Raw genomic sequence first — 22,973 nt, forward strand, 5'->3', positions numbered from 1 at the left:
GTCCATGGTCTCTTTGTTGTGTGCTTCTGTAAAGTAGCTGACCCTCAAGTTTCTAAGGAGTTTCCTGTCTCCACTTCTCTCTTTCTCACAATAGGAGCCCTGAAATTATAGGCACACCCTACTGTGTCCAGTTTTACACGAGTTAGAGTGATTTGAACTCATGTACTCCAATTGCTTGCAAGGCAAATGCTTTACCTACAGAGCTATCTGCCAGTCTGGAAAAGGCTGTTCTTGCCTTAACATAAAGGAACCTATATCTTATGAACCTCACTGAGACTCCCTAGAATCTTGTATGTGTGGACAAACTCTAAAGCGTATGGACCATGTACAAATACTGTGAATTTGGTGGCAAGAGAGATGGCACAATGTCCTGGTTGTAATTGGGAAGTTGGGTTCAGTTCCCAGCACCCACATGTTGATTCACAAATTCCAGGGCCTCCAACATTCTTTCTGACCTCTTCAGGCACTTCATACATGTGGTACACAGACATGAGTGAATGAATGAAATTTATGCCCTGGCAATGCTGAAGCATGCATGGTCAGCCTATCTATGGCCATTTTGTTAACCTTGTCCATATTGGGTTTAATGCTCTGTGTTAATGAGGACCTCTGACTAGGTCTCTTCCTCAATAGGGCATCAGATCTCATTACAGATGGTTGTGAGCCACCATGTTGTTGCTAGGAATTGAACTCAGGACCTTTGGAAGAGCAGGAAGTGCTCTTAACCACTGAGCCACCTCTCCAGACATACATGCAGGAAAACACTCATAAACAAGAAGTAAAATACACAAACTTTTAAAAGAAAAAATAGTCTGATTTTGTCTACAATTTTGCATAGAACTTTGCCTTTGTGTTTATGACAGTCATGTGCACTTAGATTGAAAATACTCTGCTCTCCACCTATGTCACCCTCAGCTTCTGTCTGCTTTCCAGCCAATGGCAGTAGTCTTTTGTCACTTGCCAAACTCAGAGCTGCAGGCTCCAAAGCCAGCCACGAGAATTCTGACTTGAAGCCATGAGCATTTTTGCAAGAGAAATATGTCTATTCTAAGGAATCCAAGACAATCCCCTCTATGATGCCATTACCAGAGGCAATGCACCTATTGGTGGTAAAACAGGTGAAAGAGGGACAGGAAAAAGACTGAGTTGAAAAGCTAAGCAATGGATGGCTCTGTGGGTGTCTTGGTGCAGTGTTCTGATTTAATAACAGGAGGTAATGGCTGCAGATCCTGGCAACTACCTGGGATTTTCTTAAAAGACTATTCATAAATAGATACATAGGAAGCTGCAAGGACCATCTGGACTTCCTGTGTCTTTCCCCGGTTTGTGCTAATGGTCACCTATTCCAAGCTTATAAACCCGCTTGAAATCTAGAAAACGCTTGGGCACATGGCATCAAGAACTTTATAGCACTTATCACAAGCATAGATCATGGGGAAAGTTAGTCAGGACTCAAGCAATTTCATCCCCGAGAATTTCACACTCCTTCCAACCAACATTACCACATGCCTTGTCCCTGACAACCACTAATTTTCTCAGTGCCTCTATAATTTTGTCATTTTGGAAATGAAATCACATAATGTGACCTTTTAAGGTTGGCTTTTTATGGATCTCAATTCTATTTGCTAAAAATTTGTTAAGAATTTTTATCTTGCTCATTTCCCAGAAAATTAGGAAACAACCTTCCTCAAGACCCAGTAATACCATATATATACCCAGTATATAGCCATAGGATGCTCAATCGTACCACAAGGACATGTGCTCAACTGTGTTCATTGGAACGTTGTTTGATATAGTCAGAACCTGTAAACAACTAAAAAACCCCTCAGCTGATTAATGAATAAAGAAAATGTGATACATTTGCATAATGGGGTACTACATAGCAGAAAAAAATAACGATATCTTGAATTTTGCAGCAAAATGGATGGAGGTAGAAAAAATTATTTTGAGTGAGGTAACCCAATGTCAGAAAGACAATTTTCACATGTACTCACTCATAGGTGGTTTTTAAACATAAAGCAAAAATAAACCATCCTACAAACCACAATCCCAGAGAACTTAGACAACAATGAGGACACTAAGAGACCTACACAGATCTAACCTAGATGGGAAGTAGAAAAAGATAGATCTCTTGAGTAAATTGGGAACATGGGGATTTGGGGGGAGGGTTGAAGGGTGAAGGGGAGAGACATAGAGGGCAGCAGAGAAAAATGTAAATAAAAATCAATTAAAAAAGAATTTTTATATTGCTCACCCCCCATTCCATCAGTTACTAACTCCCAAAAGCATTCCTTGAGAACCCCTTTGCCACGAAAACTGGTTGAAGAGCTTCAGACCTTCAGTCTCTTTCCTGTCCTGCAAATTAAACCCCCCAGTCCCATCCCCAGATCTTCAGTGTCTTTTCTTTCCTCTCTGTTGCCATTTCCAGGAGACTCAGCAGATCCTGGTGGAATGCCCTGTTTTCCACCCTTCTGTGGACATGATCAGACTTCTCTTCTAGCCCACTTCTATTCCTAAGTGTCAGTTTCTCAATATTTAGGAAAACATTCTGCTTGGAACTGGCAGTGGCCATACTTGGCACAATCTTAGAAGGATTCCCTACCAGGCAACCCAGAGCCTTCAGAATATTCTAGATATCAAAAAAAAAAAAACAACAGAAATCAAGGAACACATCACTTGTCCAGCAAAGACATGATCAGATATCAGAACAGATATCTAAACAGATGCCTAAACAGCAGCATAAAACCAATCAGTTACAGCTAGGACAATATGTCTCCACTAAAGACCAACAACCTTACTACAGCAGACTGTAAGAAATGCAATACAGCTGAAGCATAAGACAAGGACTTTGCAATAGGCTTTATGAATGTGTTAGAGGGTTTGAAAAAGAAATGAAAGACTTAAAATAGCCAGTATCTCTCAGAGTCAGACATGACTTACCAAGAGTTTTAGCTACTTAGCCTGTTATTATTTCTGAAAACTCAGCAAATAGTAAATACTCAAATGGATATATAGAATGTAAATAGGACCCTATATGTATGAAAGATCTAAAAGATATTAAGAAAACAGTAGTATCTTATGGCATGCATTCACCATATGTGAGGCACTTGAAAAGAAATGGGCTTCAAGAAATAAGCTACTCAACTAGACTGACTTCAGTGAGTCTCAGCTTTACTAGCTCATAGTCCACATCTATGGAAGAAGAGTTACCAGAGGGAGGAAGCCTAGTACCTTGAACATCAAGGTAGAATCAGAGGTTTTGAGATCTCCCAAGATCAAGTTCTTGGTGAGGGCCATTATGCAGATCCAGACAGTCAAGCTCTATACACTGAACACAATTTGTCCCTATTCCATACAGAAGCCTTGAATGCTTGGGACATGAGTTAATAACCAGTAAAAAAGAATTGAATATATACTAAGGCTATACAAGTTCGAAGAAAACAATTCAGTGTCTTTTTGCAAATAATAACTAAAGCTGTGCAAACGGGGATAGGAGATCCAGAATCTAGATAAGTACACATTGAATTTCTACTTTTTGAAAATGATAATTTTAATGTAAAAAGATAATTGGGCCCTTAAAGGTCAGATCAGCACCAATGGAGTAATGGATCCTACACATAGTCAATGTTGAGTTCTTTGGTTCTAACACTGAGGATAGGAGAGGCAATTTGAAAAGGTATGAAGAGACATCAAAATACCAAATGTTTTAATTGTGGTAGAATGGACTATCTGAGAAGGAATTGTAGACAAGGCATTTCTAGAAATGCTTCTTCTGGGAATGATCCAACCTTCTGGGTTATGCAGAAGATGCAAAAAATGCCAACAATGAACCAAGGAATGTAGATCCAAAAAGATATAAACAAGGCAACCCATTACCATTGGGAGACTCCTTGGGAGAACTCTCACCAGCCCCCAGATCAAAAGTGGTCAAGTCATTCTCAGTCACTGTGGAGGACACACCTCCCCAGGATAACTAGAAAATCCAGTGCCTGTTGTAAAAAAGACAACCCTACTGTCAATGATAGTATAACCATGGATGATGACTCAAAAATTCCAAAGGAAAATAGAATACATATATTTGGGCGGACTTCTATAAATGATCAAAGGACAAAAGTGAGAGTAAAAATATAGAATATTTTAATTAAATTATTATTAGACACAGGTTCAGATGTGACTTTTATTACCCCAGAATCTTGGTGCACAAATTGGCCTCTTCAAGAGGTAAATGTTCAGCTCCTAGGAATTGGAACCCTACCTCAGGTAAAACAAAGCAAGAAATGGGTTGAATGCATAGGGCAAAAAGAACAAAGAGGAATGCTGAGACTATATATGGCTAATATAGAAAAGTGAATCTATGGGGTCATGATCTGCACAACAAATGATAAAGCTACCTTTCTCAACCTGACAATCACAAATTCTTCTTTTCAGAATCCCCTAAAGATACCATCACCCCAAAAAGCTGAAAGTAAGTTTAAGAATATGACATCCACATTCCCAAGAGGTAGAGTGGGGAAGTTTTGGTTGTTCAATGCATTATGGATAATGGTCATTGTTTAGGAATGTCAGTGACAGGGTATTATTAGGAATGGTCAGGGAGAAGCTAAACAAAGGAAATTAAATTCAAGGATCTTCTTTGGAAAGCAACAGAGGGAATATAGATATGATAAAAGGGTAGATTATTGAATCTATTCTGGAAAGAAAATGTGACAATATAGATATCATAAAATAAGAAGTTAGGTTATTGAATCTACTTTTAAAAAGCAACTACAAGTGTTAGACATTTTACGTTGGAATATACTTTTTGCAAATGTATATAAATTTGGTAAATTGATAAAAAGGAGATTAATTTTGTTAAAACATACTGTACATATATTTCCAATCTTGTTTAAGGTATTATACATATACAGCTCATTTAAAAATATAATGCAGAGACCAGCTAGCCCTGTTGCCCTGCTGAGCAGTTCTTCCCAGAGAGGTGAGTGGGTGCTAGCCTGGGCAGCCTGCCTGCCTGTCTGGGAAGGGAGCACAGCCCTCCCCGCCTCAGCTTCTGCGGCAGGGTCTTCGGTGTTCCAAGGGACCCCTCCCCTCCCCCCACTGCTGCGGGCCCTTTGTCTCCTGAGTCCTGGGAAGACCAGCTAGCCCTGTTGCCCTGCTGAGCAGTTCTTCCCAGAGAGGTGAGTGGGTGCTCACCACTGCCCAGGAAGAGAGCACAGCCCCCCCCCCAGCATCTGCAGCAGGGTCTTTGGTGTTCCAAGGGACCCCTCCCCTCCCCCCACTGCTGCGGGCCCTTTGTCTCCTGAGTCCTGGGAAGACCAGCTAGCCCTGTTGCCCTGCTGAGCAGTTCTTCCCAGAGAGGGCTGAGGAGCTCTATCCAGAGAGTGCTGTGAAGTCCTACCCAGAGAGTGCTGAGGAGTTCTATCCAGAAAGTGCTGAAGAGTTTCATCCAGAGTGGAAGAGATGGGCAGGCGCCAATGCAAGAATTCCTCCAACAACCTGAAAGGCAACATGACACCGCCAGAATCCAGGGAGCTCGAAACTAGAAGAATTGAACACCCTACGCCAGAAGAAATAGAAGAAATTGACTCTAAGCGCTTCTTTATGAAAATAATAGAGGAAATTAAACAGGAGGTGAAAATCTGCCGTAAAGAAATGGAAGATAAGTATAACAAAAAAATTGAGGAAATGAGTAAAGAAATGGAAGAGAAATATACCAAAAAGTTTGAAGAAATGAGTAAATCCGTAAATGAAATTCTGGGAAACCAAGAAAAAACAATCAAACAGGTAATAGAAACAGTTCAAGATTTGAAAACTGAAATGGAGTCAATGAAGAAATCACAAACCGAGGGCCGGCTGGCTATGGAAAATCTGGGTAAACGAACAGAGACTTCAGAAACAAGCTTAACCAATAGAATACAAGAGATAGAAGAAAGAATCTCAGACTCTGAGGACACCATAGAGAAATTAAACACTCTGTCCAAAGAAAACAGCAAATCCAACAAATTCTCATCACAAAACATTCAGGAACTGTGGGACACAATAAAAAAACCAAATCTAAGAATAATAGGAGTAGAAGAAGGAGAAGAATTGCATTTCAAAGGTCCAGAAAATATACTCAACAAAATTATAGAAGAAAACTTTCCCATCCTAAAGAACGATATTCCTATGAAGGTTCAAGAAGCATACAGAACACCGAATAGACTGGATCAGAAAAAAACATCCCCTCGTCATATAGTAATCAAAACACAAAGCATTCAGACTAAAGAAAGGATATTGAAAGCTGCAAAGGAAAAAGGTCAAGTAACTTATAAAGGTAAACCTATCAGACTTACACCAGACTTCTCTATGGAAACCATGAAAGCCAGAAGGTCCTGGATAGAGGTACTGCAGAAACTAAGAGACCATGGATGCAAACCCAGACTACTTTACCCAGCCAAGCTATTGTTCACTATCAACGGAGAAAACAAAATATTCCAGGATAAAAACAAATTTAAACAATACGTAGCTACTAATCCAGCCTTACAGAGAATACTAGAAGGAAAATCACAACCCAAGGAATCCAACATTCCCAACACTGCCTACATTAACTCAGACATTTAGCGACCCTCCACAAGCACAACTCAAAGAAGGAAAACACATACACGCTACTACCCAAAAAAATGACCGGAGTCATCGATCACTGGTCATTAATATCACTTAATATCAATGGTCTCAACTCACCTATAAAGAGGCACAGACTTAGAGATTGGATACGAAAACAGGATCCAACATTCTGCTGTCTACAAGAAACACACCTCAACCACAAAAACAGACACCTACTCAGAGTAAAGGGTTGGGAAAAGGTTTTCCAAGCAAATGGACCTAAGAAACAAGCGGGTGTGGCCATTCTAATATCTAACAAAATCGACTTCAAACTAAAATCAATCAGAAGAGATGGAGATGGACATTTCATACTCATAACAGGAACAATTCATCAGGAAGAAGTCTCAATCTTGAATATCTATGCCCCTAATATAAAGGCACCCACATATGTAAAAGAAACTCTTCTAGAATTCAAGGCAGTCATCAAACCACACACACTAATAGTAGGAGACTTCAACACTCCTCTCTCACCAATGGACAGGTCAATCAGACAGAAACCTAACAGAGAAATAAGAGATTTACTGGAGGTACTGAATCAAATGGACTTAACAGACATCTATAGAACACTCCACCCAAATAGGAAAGAGTATACCTTCTTCTCTGCAGCTCATGGAACCTTCTCGAAAATTGACCACATACTTGGTAACAAAGCAAACTTCCACAGATACAAAAAAATATTAGTGACCACCTGTGTCTTGTCAGATCACCATGGATTAAAATTAGAATTCAACAACAATGGTACCCCCATGAAGCCAACAAACTCATGGAAGTTGAACAGTCAACTACTGAATCACCCCTGGGTCAAGGAAGAAATAAAGAAAGAAATTAAAGTCTTCCTTGAATATAATGAAAACAAAGACACAACGTATTCAAACCTATGGGACACAATGAAAGCAGTGCTAAGAGGAAAGTTCATAGCACTAAGTGCCCACCTAAAGAAAACAGAGAAAGCACACATTGGAGACTTAACAACACACTTGAAAGCTCTAGAAAAAAAAGAAGCTGATTTACCCAGGAGGAGTAGAAGACTGGAAATAATCAAACTGAGGGCTGAAATCAACAAAATAGAAACACAGAAAACAATTCAAAGAATCAATGAAGCAAAAAGCTGGTTCTTGGAGAAAATTAACAAGATTGACAAACCCCTATCCAAACTAATCAAACGGCAGAGAGAGAACTTGCAAATTAATAGGATCAGAAATGAAAAGGGGGACATAACCACAGACACAGAGGAAATTCAGAGAATCATTAGATCTTACTACGAAAGTTTATATGCCACAAAGTTGGAAAATGTAAAAGAAATGGACATTTTTTTAGATAAGTACCATATACCAAAGTTGAACCAAGACCAGGTGAACAATCTAAATAGACCTGTTAGTCGTGAAGAACTAGAAGCTGTTATCAAAAATCTCCCTACCAAAAAAAGCCCAGGACCAGATGGTTTCAATGCAGAATTCTACCAGAACTTCCAGGAAGAGCTAATACCTATACTCCTTAATGTATTCCACAATATAGAAAAAGAAAAGTCACTGCCAAACTCCTTTTATGAAGCTACAGTCACCCTAATATCAAAACCACACAAAGACACAACCAAGAAAGAGAATTACAGGCCAATCTCACTCATGAACATCGATGCGAAAATTCTCAATAAAATACTGGCAAACCGAATCCAAGAACACATTAGAAAAATCATCCATTATGATCAAGTAGGCTTCATCCCAGAGATGCAGGGATGGTTCAACATACGCAAATCTATCAATGTAATCCATCATATAAATAAACGGAAAGAAAAAAATCATATGATCATTTCATTGGATGCTGAAAAAGCGTTTGACAAAATTCAACACCCTTTTATGATAAAGGTGTTGGAGAGACTGGAGATACAAGGATCATACCTAAATATAATAAAAGCAATATACAGCAAGCCGACAGCTAACATCAAATTGAATGGAGAGAAACTCAAAGCCTTTCCACTAAAATCAGGAACACGACAAGGCTGTCCACTCTCTCCATACCTCTTCAATATAGTGCTTGAAGTTCTAGCAATAGCAATAAGACAACATAAGGGGATCAAGGGGATTCGAATTGGAAAGGATGAAGTGAAACTTTCGTTATTTGCAGACGATATGATAGTGTACATAAGCGACCCCAAAAACTCTACCAAAGAACTCCTACAGCTGATAAACACCTTTAGTAACGTGGCAGGATACAAGATCAACTCCAAAAAATCAGTGGCACTCCTATACACAAAGGATAAAGAAACGGAGAGGATAATCAGAGAAACATCACCTTTCACGCTAGCCACAAACACCATAAAATATCTTGGGGTTACTCTAACCAAGGATGTGAAAGACCTATTTGACAAGAACTTTAAGCCTTTGAAAAGAGAAATTGAGGAGGATACCAGAAAATGGAAAGACCTCCCCTGCTCTTGGATTGGGAGAATCAACATAGTAAAAATGGCAATTCTACCAAAAGCAATCTACAGATTCAATGCAATCCCCATCAAAATCCCATCAAACTTCTTCACAGACCTTGAGAGAACAATAATTAAGTTTATATGGAAAAACAAAAAACCCAGGATAGCCAAAACAATCTTATACAGTAAAGGAACTTCTGGAGGCATTACTATCCCTGACTTCAAACTCTATTACAGAGCTACAGTATTGAAAACAGCTTGGTATTGGCATAAGAACAGAGAAGTCGACCTATGGAATCGAATAGAAGACCCAGATACTAACCCTCAAACCTACGAACACCTAATTTTTGACAAGGGAGCTAAAGGTATACAATGGAAGAAGGAAAGCGTCTTTAACAAATGGTGCTGGCATAACTGGATGTCAACCTGTAGAAGAATGAAAATAGATCCATATCTATCACCTTGCACAAAACTCAAGTCCAAATGGATTAAAGACATCAACATCAATCTGTCCACTTTGAACCTGATAGAAGAGAAAGTGGGAAGTAGTCTACAAGATATAGGCACAGGAGGCCACTTCCTAAGTAGGACCCCAGCAGCACAGACAATAAGAGAAACAATGAATAAATGGGACCTGCTGAAACTGAGAAGCTTCTGTAAAGCAAAGGACACTGTCAGTAAGACAAAAAGGCTGCCTTCTGACTGGGAGAAGATCTTCACCAACCCCTCATCAGACAAAGGTCTGATCTCCAGAATATACAAAGAACTCAAGAAACTAGACACTAAAACTCTAATTAACCCAATTAAAAAATGGGGTACTGATCTGAACAGAGAATTCACAACAGATGAACTTCGAATGGCCAGAAGACACTTAAGGTCATGCTCAACCTCCTTAGCGATCAGGGAAATGCAAATCAAAACCACTTTGAGATACCATCTTACACCTGTCAGAATAGCTAAAGTTAAAAACACCAATGATAACCTATGCTGGAGGGGATGTGGAATGAGGGGAACACTCATCCATTGTTGGTGGGAATGCAAACTTGTGCAGCCACTTTGGAAATCAGTGTGGAGGTTTCTCAGGAAACTGGGAGTCAACCTCCCTCAGGACCCAGCAATTCCTCTCTTGGGAATATACCCTAGAGATGCCCAAACATACTACAAAAGCGTTTGTTCAACTATGTTCATAGCAGCACTATTTGTAATAGCCAGAACCTGGAAACAGCCTAGGTGCCCCTCAATAGAAGAATGGTTAAAAAAGGTGTGGAACATATACACATTAGAGTTTTACTCAGCGGTAAAAAATAATGACATCTTGAATTTTGCATGCAAATGGATGGACATAGAAAACGCTTTACTGAGTGAGGTAAGCCAGACCCAAAAAGAGGAACACGGTATGTATTCACTCATAAGTGGATTCTAACCATAATTAAAGGTCTTTGAGCCTATTATTCATGATCCTAGAGAAGCTAAATAAGAAGACGAACCTGATGAAGATTATTTACCTATCCGCCAGGAGGTAGGAAATAGTCAAGAGTCCCAGGTAACCTTGGGTGCATGGGGGGGGTGGGAGGGTTGATGGAAGGGGAGAGGGTTAGAGAGAAGGGAGTAGGGGAGGAATGGAGAAAGCTCGGTTGACCGGGATGGGGGGAAGGGAGGAAGGATGAATGTGGGATCAGGGAAGAATATATTTCAACTAAGGGAGTCATATTAGAGTTTACAGGAAACTTGATTATATATGGGATCCCAGGTCCAAGGAGAGATCCCCAGATTGTTCTCTGGACAGAGGAGGGGGTGCCTGAACCGGCCTTGGCCCGTGACCATACTGATGAATATTTTGCTTATCACCATAGATCCCTCATCTGGCGTTGGATGACGATACAGATGGAGGCCCGCGTTGGAGCACCGAACTGAGCCCCCCAAGATCCAAACGAGGAGCAAAAGGAGGAAGAAAATGACGAAGGACTGCGAGGGATACTATCACCCACTGATACAAGGGGTCGGATCTAATGAGAGTTTACCAAGGCCAGATGGACCGTGACTGAACGAGCATGTGATCCAACCAGATTCTCTGAATGTGGCCGGATTTTCTGAATGTGGCTGGCCTGCAGTCTTTCCGAGAAGCCATTGACAATGATACTGGGACTGGTTTCCTCTGCATATACTGGATTTTTGGGATCCAGTCTGTTTGGATGCTCACCTTCCTGGACCTGGAGTGAGGGGGGAGGAACTTGGACTTCCCACAGGGCAGGAGACCCTGACTTCCCTAGGGGACAAAGAGGGAGGAGGAGAGGGAGGGGGGGAGTGGGAGGGCGTTGGGAGGAGGGGCGTAAATGGAAACTTTTTAAAATTTAATAAAATTACAAAAAAAAATATAATGCCAACTTCTAGTCCTTGTACATTTTTATTAGCAACTGTTTAGAACAATAAGGAAATGCAGGTTAGTAATTAGTCACTTATCATAATCGAACTTGTAGTCATTTTGGCATATTTTCAAGATCAAACAAAGATAAATTTTAGATAGGTAAATCATCTTCAAACCATACAGAAATTTACAGAATATGGCATTTAAGATGCTTTATTAACATAGGTTCTTTTTTAGTGACGAGATATGCCTGCTCCTGGCAGCACCAATCTGCTTCAGAGAAGAACATCGTTATCACAAAAACTCGACATAGAGTTTACATTCTTTGTGACCAAAGTAAATCCACCGGGCAAGAAAACATCCTTGTCTCAACTGCTAACAGTATGCCGTCCTGATTGGACAAGCAGGATGCAAAATAAAGTGACTATCAACTATTGTCAACACAAGGAGAGACAGCCCTTCATAATATTCTGCTTCACACACACACACACAAAATCTGTCAGATATACTAGATCTGTTGACTGAAGACGGATGTCCTGTGCTGCAAACTTTGGGTTGGGACAGCTGTTTCTGTCATATCTCACAATTTGGAAATCCCTTGTTTGCACTACTTACTCAGTTAATATTATTTCCTTCTTGGGTCTCTGAGTGAGTTGAAGACAAGATAGCTATAGTTATAGTTTTTCTTCCTTAACAGGCACAGAAAGAATGTTATGATAGATAGTAAATTAGGTACAAGACTTTGGACTCAAAAAGAGAGGATACAGAAAACTTTCTTTGAATTTGTCTAATGCAAATGGAGTAGACATTGTTGATGTATTTATTGCCTGTATGTATATAGTTATTGTATTTTTTGTATATAGGTTTTCTTATAGTAGTGATAGGCTTCTTTTTATTTTAGACCAAAAGGGAAATGTAGTGATGTTTCACTTATATTTTAATAAATAAAGCTTGCCTAATTATCAGAGTGCAAAACAGGACACTGGTCAGCCACATAGGCCAGACAATGGCGGAACATGCCTTTAACCCCAGCACTAGAGAAGAATACAAGGCAGGAAAGACAGGAACTTCCTCTTTTTCAGTCTGAGAATTTCACAGAGTTTAGAGCTCTCCAGTGCCTTGACTGCTTTGCTTTTCTGATCTTCAAGTTAAACCCAATATCTGTCTCTAGGTTTTTAAATAATCATGTTACAGAAATAAATGGTGGTATTATGGTAGGAAGAAGTTGGCTGAACACACTGCATTCATACTGAGATATATTGGGGCAGAGTGGGAGTGGGAACACAGAGGCCGGGATCAGCAACTGCGAAAAATCGCAAATCCCAGGACCAGTGACTACAGCAAGATTCCATCTCTCAAAAGATCCATAACCTCCCAAACAGAGTCACCAGCTGGGAACTAAGTGTTCACACACAGTCACCTGGAGCTGCTTCATCGTCTATCACAAAAGGCATCATGGACTCACATGAGCGCTGGAAAACCGAAGGCAGAGGTCTGAGAAGAGCATCTCCCACATGAACCTGGGATCCACATCATATTCTGCTCTTCTCAGTCTCCCATAACCTGCAACAAAGCAGGAACATCAGAGGTGCACTGAGTGGTCCATGGGGCAGAGGGATGCTAGGAGGAGTGGTGACCACCAGGTAGGTGCTTATAATCCCAGCACCCCAAAATAGTGCGCTGTTCGTTTGTTACACTCTGTCCAGTTCTCGGGCTCCCCCTTTGCACTGCAACAGAACACAAGCTGCAGCTTTTCCTTCCCCACTGTCCACACCTCCTGTGGATTAACACCAGCAAGCATCCCCCACACATGCCCCTTTAACACACAAGTCAAGCAGATCAGTAAAACAGAGAACACGCACCCACGACATTCTGAAAATATATAGAGGAAAGAGAAACCAAGGAATAAAATACCCATGGAACCCAGACAAACTCAGAAATCATCCCAAAACCTGATACCGAGTTGGCAGCGTAAGAACAGAATCAAGGGTTGTGGTGCGATCGTCCGTGTGGTAACGGTTGTCATCTAGGAGCGACTGGAGCGGCAGTGGCTGCTGGGAAGGGCGCGAGGCAATGCCAACTGACAGTGGCGGTGGGGGGTGGGAATGCAGAGGCAGCAGAGCAGCAAGGTGGACTCGTGGACATGCACTGCTGCAGTGCCGCTATGGTGACTGAGGAGAGAGGGGTCTCTGCACTCCAACCTCCTTCAGCCTTCTATGCCCAGTCCCCACCTTGCCAGCGTTTTTTGTTGAAATATACTTTGCACATTCATGGTAATTCCGAGTTTGAGGACAGACTTATCTCAGGTTCAGCACAGCATTTTTGCTGACAAGTGAACTCGACAGATAGATGTGTAATAGCTAACCTTTCCTTGAAGACTCTGGACTCTGAGAATGGCCTCAGAAGTGGTAGACTTTGATTTTTAACTAGCAAGCAAATTTCTATTAATGACTCCAGTAAAATTAAGCATCAAGTACACAAAAGTATTACTCTTTTATTTATCTTACTATGACCTAAATGTAGTTTAAATGCTGCTTAAATTTTGTATGACGTTGGATTTTTTTTTGAGACTAAAACTATCCATCTGTAGACATTGAGACCCAATTTGAATTTGGATTGAAGTAGATTCTGAATACTTCTGCCTGTGAGAAGAGAGAAGCTTTGTAAGGAGTAAACAAGTTGATAGAGAACATAGGGATCAATAATAGGCATTTTCTGGTCTTTTAAAATGTTTTCTGCTGATAAAAATTTCAAGGTTTATTGAAGCCCCCCCACTCCATTTTCCCTACTACACTCACACACGTGCTCACACTTTTTATTTGCTCTAATGAACATCCAGCCTCTGTGGAGATCTCTTACGAGAACATGTGCCTTCTGATAACTCAAAACCCCACCAAGGCTACTCTCACCGAGTTCACAGGAACTTCAGAAGTAGAGAGTGACAACTTTGGTTCGAGTTTGTGGTGCTACCTATAATAAAGCTGCAGGTGAAAAGGAGGAATCCATGCTCTAGATTGGATGATGGTGCTCTGCTCGTTAATCAAACAGTAGATGACGGGCTAAACCTGATAAAGCCAAGTTTGGTGAAGAGTCAGGTTGCTGTGCTGAAGTGCTTTGTGTGGCAGGGTTGGGAAGGGCCCTGTGCTACTGGCGCTTGCATTGATGTGGGATGCAGTGTGAAGGTGCCGTTCAGTTTATAAGACAAAAAAGAAGGGGAACATTCAATTCCAAAGAGCAGCTTTACTTGGAAAAATACTAATCTAATGTGTGATTATTCTTCAGAGATACCAATGAGCAGTGCTGTGTTCAGTAGAAGTAAAGGAAGGCTGACTGGATTGTGGCGTTAGAGGGAACTCTTGGTAAGTGGAAATGTGAATCTGGAATCTATCTGTGTTAACAAAGCAGTGATGGATTCAGTTCTCAGTTTCTAATGATTGAAAAGAAAACAGATGATAGAGAAATCTCTATAACACAAATAAAACGTTTAAGAAAAGAAAAAGAAAGAAAAGGAAAAGAGATTAATTTAGTGAAAGATGATTTTTCTCCTAGTTGTGGAGTATTGATTTATGCCAGGATTGAATGATTTCAAAATCTCCTGTGTTTTTTATTTTTTTTCAAAATAGATGTCTGAGAAAAACCAGAAAGAAAAAAAACTCACAGTCATTAACAGCCAAGGCAATATGTCTCCACTATAGCCCAGCTATGCTACCACAGCAGCCCTGAATATCCCAACATAGGTGAAGCACAGAAAAATGCCTTAAAATCACGTTTATGAAGATGATTGAAGTCCTTAAAGATGAAATGAATAAACAACTTCAAGAAAGCTACTATGGGGCCTGGACCACATAGTAAATTCCAGGCCAGCCTGGCCCACATAGTAGATTTCAGGCTAGCCTGGTCTACACAGTGAATTCCAGGCCATTTTGGGTTACAAAATGAGATTCTGTCTCAAAAAATATGTCTCAGCCATTGTGCTGAGAAATCTTGTCATCCTGTCACCAGGTTGTCTACCCTACTCATCCCTGGCCACTCAGGGACCATTGACAGACTTTTCTGGTACCCACCTTGGTCATTCTCCTGTGCTTTTTCTTGTTCAGAGGAATGTATAGTATTCCTGGGTGCAAAGGCCGACCGGGTGTCCCCCACTATTTGCCGACTCAGATGACAGCATATGGTTTCAGAGTAGCCTCCTTGAGCCCCTGACTCCATCATCTGGAGAAAGTTGCTAATGCTGAGACCTATGATGTCTCACTGTAAAACCAGGAACACAATGTCCCCTGAGAAGATGCAACATTTCTTAAATGGCTTCATAGAGACAAACCTGCACACAGCTGTCCTGCTTACGACAGCTCTCAGTGTCCTGAAGCCAGAGGCCCACTGCCATCTTCTTTCCTGCCTTCTTCAGAAGAGACTAGCTTGCAATAGTGTGAGTGTCTGAGCCACCATGCTAGTTTTGTTGGGGGCAGAGATGCCATTGGATGTGTTGGAGGTATAGAGGTTTATGTATGTAAACTTGCATGCATATTTGGGATTGTGTGTAGAATGTGGATGCCTCTGGGACAGGCGTCATGTGTATGTATGTGGTTGGGCATCTGATCTGTCTCCTAAAAGAAGATAGGAGTTCTCCCAAGTTTGCCATCTTTTGATGAGCTTCCCACAATTCCTGGAGGGAGGGGTGTGGATGGGCAGCTTCCCACAATCTTGATGCAGTGGTGCAGGTTGGGTTCTTAGAGCTCCAGGGACAAGTGCTGTAAGACTTACTACCCAAATGTCTTCCCTTGATGTCAAATGCAGACTGCCCCTCCCAGGTAGGAGATTCTTAGAAATCAAATCTCGGGCTCTGATCAGGTTACATATGAATAAAGAAAATCAGACGCTTGGCCCTTTGTACTGTCACCTCTGTTTCAGCCAAATGGAGGAAGAACTTCCTGCAGGCTTTGAAGAAGTCATCTGTAATGTGAGAGAGGACCGGGAAGGCCTTAGGAGCCAAGTATGAGCATCAGTTGCAACCAGGGAGGAAGTGAGGACTTTGACTCCAAAACTCATGCCCATGAGGCAAACACACTCCCAAAGCCTCCATAGTCTGTCTTACCATGAGCCCAGACTACAGGCTGGAATATCTGAAAGTGGGAGCCAAGTTAGATCTATGAACCAGTCAAAACATGAAATAAATTCCTACTAACTCCATTGCTACAGAGTTCTACTTTCCTGGCCCATCACCTAATCCTCCCTGGCTTCAAAGAGGGCATGGTAGGAACACAGCGGCCCATCCCCATAACTGGAAGGGTAGAGAGTAATGTTTTCTCTCTTTAAATATTTAAATTTACGGAAAAGATTAATGGCTCCTCATAGGCCACAAGGATAGAAATCCAGCACAATCACACATTGTTAATACAAGTATAAATTGGACAAGCAATGCAAAGTACAATTCAGTGAAATCCCAAGATCCATTCCATTGTAAAATGTACGTTGCCTTTAATCCAGTCATTCTTCTGCTAAGAACATGAACTGCAAAATATTTGCATGGGGTCATATCATGTGCAGTGAAGGTCTTTCACTGCAGCATGTTTTTCCCCAGGAGGAGAAACTGGCAGTGCTCATCAATAAGTGATCATCTGGGTGGTTTGTGGCATGTTCATACTGACATGCTATTCAGTCACTGAAAAAAAAACATGAGATTCATTTATATCCCATGGCATTTCTATGTTGTCTCTATGATACACTGTTTAGAAACAAAAGCAAGTCATAGAGTAACACAGGCAGTATTCCACTTTTTAAAAAGTAGTTACATATTTATATGTTAAAATATACATTAAAAAGTAGAAAAATATAAACTGAATTTTCAGCAGTTATTTGAGTTATAGAATGTCTTCCATTTCATATATACTTCTATGCGTGCCTGCCATTTTTTTTATCCTCATGAGTTTTGTACATTCAAACATTAAACTTTAAGTGTTTAGGTTCAACCCTGAGCTGATCAACTAAACATAAGAGGACCAAAGACATGGTTCTTCCTCTTCAAAGGCCTAAAGTTAACACAGCAAGCTGAATTCTTATGTTGTGTCTCACTATCCCAGTCTGAACATATACTGTGTCCTGGAGCCACACTGGAATTTTCTTCAATTCTTTAGTATCTTGTATTGTTTCCACACTGTCTTGCTTCTCCCTATTCGGTTTCCATTGTGTGGAATCTTTCTCCCCAAACTTCACCAACTTATCCCTAGGTCACTTGGATAGCTCCCACTCACACATTTGTTGTAGAATGTCGCCTTCTGAAGCCATTACCATCTTCACCAGAGCAGCTGTGACCACCCACAGAGACTCTAGGTCTCATGCCTATTGACAGGTCCTCATAGAAGGGGGTTACAAGGAGGGTCACTGAATCCTCTCTTTCTATTTCGGCATTTCTCTCTTGCCAGTGGCATCTAATTCTGCCCCAGCTTCATGTGATCTTAGAAGATGCTAATCCATGTGGGTGAAAAGTTAACCAGAGGACCTCACCATTGGGGCCAAGGCAAGATGGGATGTTCTGGAGATGTGGCTGCCTTGGGGTCACCCAAATTGCTGCAATAATCCCCACCCACCCTCTGTAACTAAGCTCGAGAAACTTATTGGTTCACCAAGCTACACTCAAATGGAATCATTAGTTTGGGCTGTGGTTGGTGACTTATCTTGAATGAGTGGCCATTTGTTGACATTTCTCCAGAGCAAGACCACAGAGCATCTTCAAGGCAAGCCTTCCTCCATTAATTCCAGGGACCAGACAATGCAAGGAAGCGCCTTCTGCTATCCAGGCTTTCCCATGCCTCACCGGTCACAGTATTCCTCACGCCACATGGTCCTGTGATTGAGGGGTCACTTTTCTCCTACACACCGTGAGCCCATGGCAGAGAAGAGATGTATCAGGTCTGCAATATTCTCAGAGGCCTGACAAATGGAGAGAACAAACTAGAACTGTATGAGACAAGCATTTGGACATCTCCCAAGTCATGGGAATCTAGCACACTGTCTCCCCTTCCCTCATCTGAGATGATACATAATATGGCAGGTGCCCATCAGCAATGGGATAAGCACTTTAGCCAAGAGGTCATCCCCCCACATTCCCATGCTCTGGGTGAGAAAGTGGTGTCCCAAGGAGAGGGTTCTTGTGTGCTGGTCTGTTGGCGTGTGCTGGAAGGACCGAGAGTGAGAGCAGTGCATTTGTGTAGACTAGAGGTCAAATCAGATGTCACCCCCAGGAGTCAAACACCTTGGGGTTTTTGAGAGAGGTTCTTTCATTAGGATCTGGGGCTGTTTGCCCAGTGAGCCCCAAGGATCCAACTACCTGTCTCCCAAACACTGGGATTCCAGCATGTTCCATCATATGAAGCTTTTTACAAAGGTTCTGGAAATTGAATTCAGACCTTCATGCAAACAACTTTCCCAACGGATCATCTCATCTTCCCTGAGTCAGTGAACACAGACGATTATAAACCCAGCCCTGTCTACATGCTAGAGCTTCATGGGGCCCTTTGAAGAGAGCCTCTGTCCTTCTCCCAAACCAGGAAAGCACTGTGTGCTGGGGCCTCACATTGACTGATGGTCAGGTGAATATTGTACAGTCATAGTCTCCATGACAATTAGGTGGAGAGGTTGAGCAAGAGAGACTGCATGGGCTGGAAGATTATGGGGGGATGGCATGACTTCCCTATGTATGAAACTTAGACATGAGTCCAACCATCTTTCCCTGTCCTCCAATGATCTTCATTTTTCCCTTCCCAGAGAATTTCAATGACCCTTCAGAGCGCCTTCACAGTTCAGGAAGACAAGATCTTAGACCTGGAGATGAGGTTTCTTTCTGCCAGAACCTGCCACCTGAGAAACGTGGGATTCACTCACACCTGCCATCCAGATGGGTTCTTTATCAAAACTTAACCACTTGTAAGTGCTACATTACCTGTGTCTGAAATCATTTATGCTAAACCCCTTCTTTCTCTCCCTACCTGGCCCAAGCTACAGGCTAGCTCCTTAACCCACAGCCACACAAGCTATGATTCCTGCAGACACACACCCTGGCATCCAAGAGAACTGACCGTGCATTCATCTCCCAGGACCACAATACTGCTTCATTTTTTTTTCTGAATCTCACCTTTCAGACTCATTGTTATAACCAGAGAGCTCCTGCAGTGCTTTAAGAGCAAGATGATACGTGGTTCATAAACAGCCTTCCTGGAGCTGAGGTTTGCAACTCGGTGTGAGTTTGTGGTTGACTGAGTACCGTCCACACTGATATCAGGATCCTGATCTCTGTAACCGATGTGGCAAGCAGAAGTTTGTACCTCGATTCAGCTAAAGGTCTTTCCATGGGAGTTCCCTGGGTTATCTGTTGGACTCCATGTCATCGTGAGGCCTGATCAGAGCAAGACTTGGGAGCAGAAGGATAGGACCGTGGTGAGGAAGGCGAAGGCTGAGATGAAGGGAGCAGGCCTGGGGGGAGCCTTGATAGAAGGTTGTAGAAGTTAAAACTTTAATGTGGAGCAGTACAGCAGATTCCAGCTGTTTTAAAATAAATTATTTGTAGCAGGGGCAGGAGTGTGGAGGAGGGGGGATACACATGCTACAATGCAATTGTGGAAGTTAAAAGCCAGTTTGTGGAAGTTGGTTCTCTGATTCCACCATGTATGTTCCAGGGATCAAACTCAGGTCATGAGATTTGGCAGCAAGAATCTTTACTAGCTGAACTCCACACTCATCCCAGATCCAAGCTATTTTCAGTCACCAAGTGTCACGATTCATTTTGATTGTCAACTTCTTTAGATTGAGAAAGTCCTGGGAGATAGTGAAGCTCAGCTCTGGGGTCTGTGACAGCTCTGTGACAGCGTTTCCAGAGACCTCAGATCCTTAGGACTCTGACCCAGTCAATGGCTTAATCTCATGGCAGATCCATAACACGGTGGGGTTACTGAGACTGGGGTTTACTAAGGCCAGTATGTCAGTGGGGATACGTCCTTGGGGACTACCCCTCGCCATGGTCTCTTCCTACATGCTCCTTGCTGTGCTCCTTTTCCACCATGAAGCCTCTCTGATCTCCCTCCAAGCCTAGAATCAAAGGGAACCAATGACCATGAAATAAAAACTCTGAAACCATAAGTCAATAAACAGAGTCCCTGTCAGGTCTTTGGATGAGAGAACCTATGGGAAGAAGTCCTGGTAACGTTTTACAGCCTATGTAGGAAAGCAACACATTGCTCATTCCCGGGCTTCCTGTGTCTCTGTTGCTAGACTGCAGGGCTGTGTCTCAGAGTTCCCCAGAGCTGTCACACTAGCAGCCATGACACCCAGACCAGAGCGACCCAAGAGACAGAGTAAGAAGAGAGGATTGCCAGCAGTTGCCTCTGGTTTGACTCCGGGACATCAAACCACTTACCCACCTAATATGGTCATCATGATTTATTTAATTCTTATGAGTGTGCATCTGTCTATGTGTCCCCTGGAGCTGTAGATTCAGGTGTTCATAACTCCCATGTGGATGCTGAGAACCAAATTCAGGTCTTCAGCAAGAGCAGCAAGTGCTGTTAACTGCTGTGCTGTCTGTCTCTCCAGTCCACCTACAGATAATTTAAGTGCTACCTCTTTTTTTAAAAAACATGTCTTTTTTTTTAAAGATATGTTCTTTCTATTGATGCTGGCTGCCTTAAAATTTGCTGTATGCTCTAGACTGTCACACATGTGATAATCCTCCCGAACTGTCTCCCAAATGCAGAGGTTCAATTTCTCTGTCAATAAAATGAACGTGATGTCCAACAGGGACACATAAACCCGGCTGATGTGTGATTCCCCCTAGAAGGCGCATTGGTTCATGCTCCTTGTAACTGCAGAAAATGTGCAGGTGCCTTCAGGTATCTCCAGATGACTTCACTTCTATTAACTCTGTCCGCATGTGGAATGGTGCCACTTCTTCGCCCAGTTGACTGATTGGGACATCATTGACACTCTGGCTTTTGGCCAGGCATTTGTGATGAAAAAGATGGGTCCAAATGGTCTCCACAAGCCCTGTCATTGCTCTACACATGTTTAGTGTTTGCTTACAAGTCTTACAAAGCACACAAGCTTCCCCTGTTGTCAGAGATAAGAACCTCCACAGAAGCAGAACTCTGGGTGGTGCTGGGGATTTGAGAAGTAACAAACACACCAAACTCTGTAGACCAGTGTGACAGGGTTCTTGGATGCGAAATGATTATTTTTCTAATGATGGAACACCCCTGCCCATGTGTGTGTGTGTGTGTGTGTGTGTGTGTGTGTCTTTGTATACTGGGATTTCAAGCATGCACCACCATGAGACCTACATTTACTCATGTGGAAGCTCCGTTTTGTGTGCAAACTTATGAATTCTCTACAGAAATCTGGCTTCTGAAGTCCTGGAGGTGCAAAATGTTTCTAGAAAGTCAGATAAACAAAAGAGTGAAGTGGGGTTCATGGAATGCAGATGACATATTTGTCCTGTGTTTGTTCCTCAGCACAAAGTGGATAAAGACGGGCATACAGACAGACACACACTCACAGAGGGAAAGAGGAGAGATACATAAAGAGAGAGAGAGATATAGATAGATGATAGATAGATAGATAGATAGATAAGACAGACAGACAGACAGACAGACAGACAGACAGACAGATAGATAGATAGATAGAGAAAAGAGAGAGAGAGAGAGAGAGAGAGAGAGAGAGAGAGAGAGAGAGAGAGAGAGAGAGGGAGAGAGGACTGTAATTTGGGAAATTTTTGATTTCTGTCTTGCGGAATGATGCACTGAGTCACCATGAATTCTGTCACTGAGGAGATAGAATCCATACCTTCTTAAAACACATGTGGTAAGTCTTCAGTCACACCCTCCCCAGGATACTGTTGAGCATATCCAGGTGCTGGACTGTGCAGCAAGGTTAAAGCTCCTCTTGTTCCCTCCCAAAAAGTCTTGCCTTTGAACCTACAGTCTCCAGCCCCACTAGTTCTCTGGGCCTGGGTATGCATCCCAGGAAGACTGAAGCCTAGGGCTGTGTCTCACAGTTCCTGACGACACTCTCACTAACAAGCATGGTTTAGTCAAAGAGAAGGACCCGGGCTCTCTCGCAGCAGGTGAAGAAAGAAGATAAGGTGTGTCACCTTACCTGACCTCTAGTGGCTTTAGCTTTGCCTCTGATCTTCAGGACAGATTTATTTATCAAAATACAAATAATATAACATTACATAGCTGTGTTAAAGGGAAATCTGGGGATTGTGCTCCCTTTTATTAATATCAAAATCCATGCATAATGATTACAAGGCAGAATGAAGAATCCTGGCCATGTCACCAGCTGCTCTACAATCTTGATTCCAAAAAATGATGGCGAAGCTCCAAGCCATGGCTAGCTGCCAGCTCAACCACTTTCCAAGAAAGCCTGACCCCTTGCTTTCAGTTCTTAGAGAAGACCACGCCCATTGGGCCAGGCTGCCACAATACAATTGGCTAAGGGAACGAATTCCCACAACACTGTCTCACAGTTCTGGTAACAGCCACACTGTCCAGTAGCACTGGAGCT

The 22,973-nt window shown here is 42.2% G+C and overlaps 1 long non-coding RNA gene and 1 pseudogene across 1 annotated transcript in view; one reads left to right on the top strand and one right to left on the bottom strand.

Annotated features, from left to right (window-relative positions):
- The window catches only part of LOC146890739 (uncharacterized), a 31,774-nt gene extending 17,628 nt beyond the window's left edge, over positions 1 to 14,146 (bottom strand). The window contains exons 1-2 of the long non-coding RNA XR_015735443.1: positions 13,383 to 14,146; positions 12,889 to 12,986 (exon numbers count right to left, since the gene is read on the bottom strand). This is a non-coding gene — a long non-coding RNA (uncharacterized LOC146890739). The remainder of the gene's footprint in view (positions 1 to 12,888; positions 12,987 to 13,382) is intronic.
- Positions 14,147 to 14,288: 142 nt separating this feature from the next.
- LOC148119098 (protein tyrosine phosphatase type IVA 2 pseudogene) lies at positions 14,289 to 14,807 on the top strand (annotated as a pseudogene).
- Positions 14,808 to 22,973: the final 8,166 nt, after the last annotated feature.

Source organism: Myodes glareolus, chromosome 18 (genome assembly GCF_982192425.1).
Source record: "Myodes glareolus chromosome 18, mMyoGla1.1, whole genome shotgun sequence".
NCBI lineage: Eukaryota > Metazoa > Chordata > Mammalia > Rodentia > Cricetidae > Myodes > Myodes glareolus.